The 9,848-nt window shown below is 45.8% G+C and overlaps 1 protein-coding gene across 1 annotated transcript in view; it reads right to left on the bottom strand.

Annotated features, from left to right (window-relative positions):
- The window catches only part of GRID1 (glutamate ionotropic receptor delta type subunit 1), an 852,065-nt gene that overhangs the window by 295,345 nt on the left and 546,872 nt on the right, over positions 1-9,848 (bottom strand). The window lies entirely within an intron of this gene.

The raw sequence follows: 9,848 nt of genomic DNA, 5'->3' as shown, positions 1-9,848 counted from the left end.
CCTAAACAAAGAAGCAACACTGATCTAGAAGGTAAAAAACAAACAACTGGAAGCAAACCAGCAAGCTAGCAAAATGGAGGTCAGAATTTCAAGATTTTTTTTTTAAAGGCAGGAACTATTAAGAGAATACCCTGGTAGCTACTAAGACATCTGTGGCAGTGATTTAAACAGTGGAGATGACATCAAAGATGACTGGATGTAGATTATCCTTGAGAGGATACCTGGCAGGAGCTATTAATACAGTAGTATTGTTAGACCCTGACTCCATGCAGCGCCCAACGACTAGGGAGACCACGGTCCAATTGCTCATGGATCCTGTTACTCATTAGGCAGAGCAAGTATGGAGCAAACACCAGCACACATTGCTTGCAACAGCTTCATTCAGAATGGAGACAGCTTCGGGTGAGCTCCCTCACAGACCCATAGCCTGTGAAACCAGGGGAGCAGCATTGAACATTAGTTCTTTTTACATTTTATACACGTTGGTTCATACATATTAACATTCATTAGTCCCTCCTTCTGATCCACCCATTTGTCCTCCCATCTCAAGCTCCACCTCTGTTTACTGTTTGCTTCCTTAGCATGGTATTGTCTATGCATTCCATTCATTTACATGCCTCTCTACAAAGAGTGCATGCATAAGACTTTGACCCTTATCTTCTTTCAGTCACTTGCAGTTTCTCAATGGTTCTTTCTAGTTTTCTTGCTGACTTTAGCACCATCTCCAAGGCCATATTTTTGCTTTGCCTCCTGTCAGTAGCTGGTGGGCTGCATTCTATTTTTACCCAACACATCATGCGCCTTGCGCCATATCCTTTCGTTAAGAATCCACTTACATAAGCATTAGCAAAGTTAGTTGCTTTTAATATATCAGCCAGCCTTGTGACTAGCAGATTTTGCTGAGGTTACTTTTAATATATTATCCAGCCTTGTGACCAGTAGCTTTTGCTGAGACACAGGAAAAAGCCTTCATTCATCTGCACACACAGTACTCCCCAAAATTCATATCATTACCTTAATAAGTATAATTATGACTACTGGGTAGCAACTTTGGGGAGGAGTGGAGGAAAGAAAAAAATAGCAGCTGGTGGAAGTTGCTGCTGGGTCTATGCATCGCAGCTGCCCCAAGTGCCCTGCTGACTCTTTGGCTAGGGACAGACATTACACATAAACCGTTTTAAGTGATCAGAAACTGGTTTAAACCTGTAACAGCACATAAGCTCAGTGCACATAAATCAGTTTCAAAATAGCTGAAACTGATTTAAGATAAATCTGGTTGTTAGTCCCTCGCTCGGGCGCTATGTATTTCCCTACCAGCTTTGTCAGCTTTTTTGGATTCACAATCCTAAACATTTACTAATAAAAGTCAATCCAACTTAAACAATTTGGGTCAAACTGGTTTATGCAATGTCTGTCCCAAACCCCTTCCTGGTTTAAGTTAAATCTGAGTCCCCCAGCATCCCAGATGCTTTGCAGCCCTGGGCTGGGATTGGCTGGGCTGTGCTCTCTGCTCCAGAGAACAGAGCTGGCCCTGCCCCTCTGCTCCCTAGCCAGAGCTCAGGAGGAGGATGCAGACACAGCAGGGTCTGCCTGGCTTCCCCCTGCACCACCCCTACCTCACCACTTACTGCTCAAGCAGGTATCCCTCCCTCCATCCCATCTCCCACAGCACAGGCCCCAGCCCCATGCTGAGAGTTGTGTGTGTGTGTGTCTCCAATTTCACTGGGACAGACAGACAGAACAGTGTCCACTTAGGGCTTTTTGGGGCTAATTACAAGGCCAGCTGGTAATGTTCCCTCTGTTCCTTCCTTGGAAAAAAAATGTTTAGGAGCTTGAAATAGTGAGAGAGGCCTTTGTGTTGTTGAAGCAGGAAGAGGAAGAGTGAAAAGCTCAGTATCATCAACAAATGCATGCACTGCATACACTCCCTTTGCCTCAGAGTGGTATCCCAGGGTTAGGGTCTGGCAACTCTCCTGCCCCTTAAGCAGCAACCAGGGAAAAGCCTGGGATGGTGCAGGCAGGGTGGGGTTTTCACCCTTTCCTAATCAGAACATCCTGCTGGGGCCTCTTTTCCAGAAGAGAAAAAAAAAAATCTCTCTCCTGAAGCACAAGTGGCTACTTGGACAAACAAATGGGGGCCCAAACAGAGTCCATGGTAAGTCATACTTAGTTGTGTTCAGCAGAAAGGATGTAGATGTAATGCAAAGTAGACTTAAAATTTGAAAAATTTCTGATACAAAAAAATACAATGGAGGAGACCAGAAGAAACCATCTGAAACCAACAGGTCCCTTCAGCAAACCTCTATAGAAGGGAAGGGAGGGCTGCTCTAGTGCCCCCTGACTTCTATCTTGAGCCACTGCAGGCATGTGCCTGCATTTCCTCAGTCCAGAGGGAATGTCTATCCAGTTACAAATCAGTTCAGCCTAGGAAGATTAGACTAACCTGCAAAGATTGAATCAATTCCAGCTCAGGCTTTTTGAATGTCTGTCTCTAGCCTTTATGCTTCTGTATTTATATGTGAAGTACTGTCTGATAGAATAAGAAAATGCTAGAACTAGGGATTCAGCTGGGCATACTTACAGAGTTCAGAAAGGGTTAAAGACAGTTATGGAGTTAAATGACAGATAAGGTTCTTTGGGTAGATGTGATATCTTTTTTAGACCAACTACATATTTGGAATAAATGTTCTTTGCAAACTTTCAGGCACAAACACCCTTCTTCAGGAATAGGGAGAGTCTGTTGGTGTTTGTGTGCTCTCTTGGGTAGAATGGAAGGCAATATGCAAAATGCAGGTCTTTGAAAATGCAAATGCATGGCAGTGAAGATCTGAGGGAATGGGAAACAACAGGTGAGAGACAGGGAGTTCAAGACTGTGGAGGAGAGAAGAGGAGAAAAAAGGCTGTTGGTAACTCAAAATTTGCACACACCTCCTGAACCAAAAGCAAACATCTAAACTAGAAAAAGTGATCCATGGAAGCATGTAACCAGGACAAGGCAGAGGAAGAGAACAGTGAGTATAGGAAAACTGAGCTGCAAACCAAGTTTACTACAATGGAGAACTCAAAAGAAACTGACAGAAACAGTAGATGTAGAAACAAGAAGTGAAAGAGAAACAGCCAGTCCTGCAAGAACAGTAAATGGAGACAGCCAGGGACCCTAGGTCAAGGAAAAATGAAGAAAATATCCAGAAGATCATGAAATAATGATCTGAAGATAAAAAGAAGAAGAATGGATTCTAAAGCTCATTCCAGAAGGAAGTAGGTTCTTGTGACTGATAAAAGAATAAATTGGCCTGTTATTAAAGCAGATTCAGAGAACAGAAAGCTATGCAGTTTTCCAGAAACAGGAAAAGAGATATGTATTTCATACTGAAAAAGAACATGACTGGAGCCACAAAAATTTTATTGGTCATCCTTCATGCTGAGACAAATAACACTGTCAGTTTTCCACTTCAACAAAATTGCCTATGCCATAGTGGAGAAAATCCTCTTAAGAAGTGGAGCTTCAGGCAGTCTTTTTTGGAATCACTTCAGTACCTACAGAAGGAGAATAAAAGCATGAAAAACTACTGAAGATATCAGATGTCCCAAGGATTGCTGTCATGAGGAAGGTTTTGGGATGTTCCTGAAGACGCTGCCTCAGCCTGATGAAGGGTACTTTTATCCAAAAGCTTGCAAAGAAGAATTTTTCCAACTATTTGAGTTGGTCTAATAGAAGATATCAGATTCACCCGAGGAACCTTATTTGCCATCACAATGAAGGCCTTATGAGGAGAGGCTGAGAGACACGGCACTCTTCAGCCTGGAAAAGTGTAGGCTCAGGGGTGACTTGGTGGCAGCCTATAAGTATATAAGGAGTGTGCACCAGGAACTGGGAGAACGTCTGTTCACCAGGGCACCCCATGGGAAGACTAGGTCCAATGGTCACAAACTCTTAGAAGAGCATTTTAGGCCAGACATAAGGGGGAAAAAATACTGTCCAAGTCCCCAGGGCCTGGAATAGACTCCCCCAAGAGGTGGTACAGGCACCTACTCTGGATTCCTTTAAGAAACACTTGGGAGCCTATCTTGTTGGGATCTTTTGACCCCTGCTGACTGCCTGTCCTTTGGGCCGGGGGCTGGACCCAATGATCTTACGAAGTCTCTTCCAGCCCTAATGTCTATCAAGTCTATGAAATCTATGAAGCATTCACAGAAAGATGAATATTCCCAGTGGATAGACTCTCCTTGAGTACCGGGGATATTGGACCTCTGGGATTAAGACTGGTGTGAATGATAAGATTTTTAATAAATAGATCAGAAGACTCAGAGAGAATCATATTCTCTTCACCTTGTTTTAATATGGAGAAAGAAAACAATCAGGCAAATGAGGACACAACAAAGAACTAATAAAGCCAGACAGCAAGATGACAGATAAAGAAAGTACTATGATTCATGAGATGAGTAACCAGCTAGGCAATAAAGTTAGTGCAAGTACCATATCTAATCTGTTTTGGTAACTAAGGTCATTCAGTAGGAAACAAATGAAACATCTGAACAGTAAGTCAGGAGACATGAACAATAAAATGGAGGAAATCAAACTACTGGTCCATGATGTGAGAAAAAAAGATATTACAGGGATAACTGGAATGTGTTGGATTAGCGATCATAACTGAAACACAAATACTGAAAGTTATGTATTGTTCAGAAAAGCTAGAAATAAAGTTGCAGAATAGCACTATACGTTAATGATCTGGATCAGTAAAAAGGGTTCTATTGAGGTAGTTGTGGGAGTTGCCATATACTCTCAGGAGTAGATTTGTAAGTGGTTATAGAATGCTAAAATGTTGATCAAGAGGAGTACCTACAGGAAAAGAACTTAGGCAGCATTTAGAGATGTAGGGAGTCCTCATTTGGAGGTTGTAGCAGACCTGTATGAATTTGTCTAATCTTCTTTTGAACCTGGTTAAATTGTCCATCTCTACCACATCTTGCTTACACCACAAATTACTTATACCACAAATTAATTACATGCTGTATGAAAAAGAATTCATTAGTTTTAAACCAGCTTCCTAACATTTTCCTTTCCTGTCCCCTAGTTCTAGTATTGTGAGAGGTGGTAAATAGTAAATCCCTATATATTTTCACCCACCCCGATTATTATTTCATAGACTTCTATCGCATCATTCCTCCACTGTCTTCTTTTTCAATCCTGCCCTATATAGTTTATTTTCATATGAAATCCCTTCAATGCCCTTGATCATCCTTTTTATCCTTCTCTGTGCTTTTTTCAGCTCTATTATATCCTTTTGGAAGTGGTTATGGGTGGGTGGAGGGACCAGAACTGAGCACACTATTCAAGGTGTGACCATATTGTAAACTTATGTTGTAGCAAAATAATATTTCTGTTTGCTTTCATCCCCTTCTTAGTGATTCCTAACATCCTATTTGCCTTTCTGACTCATTGAACTGGACTGGGTATAGAGGAGGACTACTAGGATAATCAAAAAATGGAAAGCATATTTTATAAAAGGATATTAAGGGTTTATCTACCCCCGCAGCAGTGGGATGCTCCTACTATGCTGTTCCCAAGCACAGCCTCTCCCACTCACACACTAAAGACCCACTCAAGCACTCTGGAGAATAAAGTTTCAAGAGCAGCTGCAGAGGGATGCCTTGGAGCATTTTCACTGATGTATTTCCAGGTCTGAAGAATGCCCTTGGTGGAGTGTGCTTGGGAACAGCCTAGCAGGAACACACCAGTCTCATGGAATAGATAACTCCTAGAAGGACCTAAATTATTTAGCTTGCAAAGTAAAAGCTGAGAGGAACAGTTCTATAAAAGTACATCAGGAGTATTATGCAGAAGTGAGGGGAAATAAATGTTTAAGCTAAAGAACAATGTTGACACAAGAATATATATTATTATATTATGCAGTTTGGAATGGCTGAGATAGTAAACCTCAATGTCTGAGTTTCCAATAGAAACGTCACCTCAATATTAACTCTAGCAGTCCTGCTGCAATCTGCAGTAGTTTAAATGTATTGTGCTTTTATTGTCAAACCTGACAGTTCTGCCAGGCTGCTCCTGCTGTTGGGTTTTATACATTGTCCACTTTCAGGAAAGTAAGGTTGGAAGAAAACTTCTAAGTCATCATGTCCAGCCCCTTGCTGTCACAGGCAACCACATCATGTAATCCCTTTCCTAAAACAATCAAGCTAAATTTAGTTAAATATTTTTTCTTATTGTTAGTCCTGTTGGGAGGCTATTTCAAAATGTCACTTTTCTGACATGTAAGAAACATTCTTCTAATTTTCATCCTAAATCTATTCACAGACCATATATATCCTGACTCGATTCAGTTGATTCAGATTTGGAGATTCCACTGAACTGTAAACCAAAGCTTTGGACAGCCCTAACAGATAGGGATACATTTCTAGGTGGTGAGGGAAGGAGGGAGTGAGGCCAGGACTAGGGAAGGGGTAGGGAGAGGGGTGCCATTCCCAGGGCTTCACTGTGCTCCACCTGTCCCACCATGCCTGGGCTCTGCCTGTCCCCACTCACTCCAGCTTCTGGGCTGCACCATGGTGCAAGCAGCTGGTGTCAGCTGCTCCCGGGACCACTGCAGCAAGGGCTGGGGGGAATGGCAGCAAGCAGAGCCATGGATGGTGCGGGAGGTGGTGCGGCTTGTCTGCACTCACCCTTGCCCCCGCTGCAGCAGCCCCAGGACCAACCGGAGCCAGCTGCAATGAGAACCATCACTGGGTGTGGGGGGAAGGGGCGAGGTGCTCCTCTTGCTGCTCCATGCTCCCCAGGAGGGCTGCAGGCTGAGGGGGCTATGTAGGGCTCTTCTGGTGCATGGGATGACAGCAGCATGCCTCTGCAAGCTGGGGCTGCTGGCGGCACTGGGTTGTTCCTGGCACTCAGTATGCCTGACCTGAGTGCCAGGAAGATTCAGCCTGGTGCCGCCACCAGCCTGCAGCAACAGCCTGCTTTCATCCTGCATGAAGATCCAGGGGCACGCACCCCCAGGAAGAGTCCAGCATAGCCCTGCAGCCTTCCTGAGGGGCACGGAGCAGCAAGAGGTGCGCCCCCTCACCCACTGACAGTTCTCATTGCAGCTGTCACCAGTCGCTCCCAGGGCCACTGCAGTGGGGGCTAAGGTGAATGCAGACAAGCTGTGCCATGTCCCACGCTGCCTGGGGCTCCACTTGCTGCCACTCCCCCCAGCCTCTGCTGCAGTGGGCCTGAGAGCAGCCAGCACCAGCTTCCTGAACCACAGCATGATGCAGCCCAGGAGCCGGAGTGAGTGGGGACAGGTGGAGCATGGTGTAGTCCCAGGAACAGCACCCCTGCCCCCACCCTGCCCCCACCCCTTTCCTAATCCCCACCTCACTCCTTCCCTCCCTCACCACCTTGGGAACCTATCCCTATTTGTTACATTATAAAGTAGGTTTACTTTATGTAAGGGAAACCTGTATAGCCTATGGCCGAATCTCTGAATCGGCCCTTAATGTCTCCTGTGAAGGAGTGACAAAGGGTAAACAAAAGCCCTGAGTTGCCTTACATGCTGGGCAGGGAAGGTCAGGAGAAGAAAAGCAGCTGGCAGCTACAGACAGGAAAAGTGAAAGCAAGCAACACTTACACCATGGATGGCCGGCGGGGCTGCAGCTGGAGACCGGAAGAGAAGCAGTCACCCCACTTCCAGATCAGCATCTCACTCCAGATTGGAGGAGGGAAGCTGCTCAGAGGTATTTTTGGCCCTGGAGAGGGGCGGAAGGGGGTCAGTTCCCTGCGAGCTGCAGAGAGACGAGTGGCTGAGCATCCGGGCAGGCAAGTGTTGCAAACTCTGCCGGAGAAACACTGTGAGTATGACGCAGAGAAGGAGACAGGCAGAGGTCTGCCCACACAAGGATTCTGATAATTCCTGGAGTGCAGTGACAGCTGAGGATCCAGGAGAAAGGCCAGAAGAATTGCTGTTTCAGAAAAGATTCAGAAAAGATTCAGCGATTCGGCCATAGGGTAAAATGGGGAATCAATGAAATATCTATAACTCTGTTGTCTTTTGGATGATTCAGATGAAATTATCTGGGATGATAGCCTCTGCTGAGAGCATGATGTGTGCCACATTTCAAGGTGATAGGTGCAGCAGTTTCTGGGAAACTGCACCTCAAAGTCCTCAAAGCAAAACTCATGTCACATGTGTATGTTAAGCCACAGTGGGGTGAAAACTGTGGTAGTCCCTATAGAGGCCACAAAGCCTAAAAAGTTTCAAGGAGATAGGTGCAGGGGTTTGGGGGAAACTGTACCTCAAGCTGCAGACAAGCAAAACTCGTTACATGGGTGACACTGTGTTAAGATGCAGCAGGGTGAAAGCTGCAGGCCAGCTAGCCCCCTGATGCCACGAAGCCTGCCAGTTGTCAAGGAGATAGGTGCAGGGGCTTCTGGGTTCTGGGGCCCTGCACCTCTGGCTGCTGACAGGCAAAACTCTTATCATGGGTTCTTATGCAACTGTCTTGGGGCACAGTGGGGGGGGGGATAGCTACTGTAGGCCTGGCTGCTAAGCTACTGTGTTACCAATCAATCATGATTCACTCAGGGACCAGCTCAATACACAGTAGCTATCGAGGATAATGAGTTAATTAGTAAGGATTAACACCTGCAAAGCCACAAACTAAGAGAGGAAAGAATCAATACAGAGCCAGGAACTCATTCTGCCCCAAGATAGACACAGTCAGTTGCACAAGCTCCCTGGGAAGTTTTGCCTGTCAGCAGCTAGGAGTGCAGGGCCCCAGAACCCCCCTGCACCTATCTCTTTAACAGCTGACAGGCTTTGTGGCCATAGCAGGGCCTAGCAACCAGGCCTGCACCCCCACCTCCGTGCCCCAAGACAGACACAGTTGCACAAGCACCCATGTCACGAGTTTTGCCTGTCAGCAGCTAGAGGTGCAGAGCCCCAGAACCCAGAAGCCCACTGCACCGATCTCCTGGAAAGCTGGCAGACTTCATGGCCTCAGCAGGGGCTAGCAGGCCTGCAGTTTTCACCATGCTGTGCCTTAACACACACAGTGTCACCCATGTCGTGAGTTTTGCTTGTCTGCAGCTTGAGGTACAATTTCCCCCAAACCCCTGCACCTATCTCCTTGAAACTTGTCAGACTTTGTGGTCTCAGTAGGGGCTAGCATGCCTGCAGTTTTGACCCCACTGTGGCTTAACACACACACTTGACATGAGTTTTGCTTTCAGGACTTTGAAGTGTAGTTTCCCTGAAACCCCTATGTCTATCGCTTTGAAACATGGCACTCATCATGCTCTCAGCAGAGGCTACCATCCCTGTAAGTGTCATTTGAATCAGTCAAAAGACAAGAAAGTTATAGATATTTAATTGATTCCCCATTATACTGTATCATAGTTTAATAGTTGGTAGGGTCAGAAGGGACCTGAGCAGATCATCAAGTCCGAACCCCTGCCATGGCAGGAAAGAGTACTGGGGTCAAATGACCCCAGCAAGATGTTCGTCTAGCCTCCTAATAGTATCAAATAGTTCCCTATTCGCACAGGCCTAGTATGCGCCTAACTTAAGCCAACAGTCACCCTGGTGGCTGAGGGCAGAACAGTAGACCAACAGGCAGCACTAAGATCTGACTGCAGAGAACTATGAGTGCCATCTGGAGAGGCTAGGGTGAGGTAAAGGGGAGGTTTGGAGCCCCACAGAAGAAAACAGGGATTGAGATCTGGTAGGATCACTTTGGACATTGCCTCCAGCAATATATCATCAAAGTCATAGCAGGTGAGAAACATAAGACCAGCTTCCTGGCAGACCAGGTGATCTGAAGCCGACATCCACCCTGCCACTGCCTGTAGGGCA

The sequence above is a fragment of the Alligator sinensis genome, unplaced genomic scaffold (assembly GCF_000455745.1).
Source record: "Alligator sinensis unplaced genomic scaffold, ASM45574v1 scaffold94_1, whole genome shotgun sequence".
NCBI lineage: Eukaryota > Metazoa > Chordata > Crocodylia > Alligatoridae > Alligator > Alligator sinensis.
This window is presented reverse-complemented; position numbering and strand designations above follow the sequence as displayed.